Source organism: Penaeus monodon, chromosome 19, assembly GCF_015228065.2.
Source record: "Penaeus monodon isolate SGIC_2016 chromosome 19, NSTDA_Pmon_1, whole genome shotgun sequence".
Lineage (NCBI taxonomy): Eukaryota > Metazoa > Arthropoda > Malacostraca > Decapoda > Penaeidae > Penaeus > Penaeus monodon.
This window is the reverse complement of record NC_051404.1, coordinates 2,118,947-2,119,221: the sequence shown is the minus strand read 5'-3', so window position 1 is coordinate 2,119,221 and position 275 is coordinate 2,118,947.

The window sequence follows — 275 nt, the reverse complement described above, 5'->3', positions numbered from 1 at the left end:
GTGGCGACCCAATGTACGTAAGCCTGGGGCCCGCACCACGAAGAAGCTTTGCTCTAGTATGACGTCACCAGTGAGTCACTTCTTCTCCCCAAACAACTCCTCTCCGGGAATTCCCATGACTCGGACCATATATAGCAACCCTGCAGTGGAATTTGCTTCATTCCTCTCGAGAACATCGTGATAATACTAAGGACACCGGCAGACATGTTGTGGAAGGACAGATATGCATTGCCTGGTGACAGGAAGCGATTGCATTAGGTGGAGAGTAACCATCT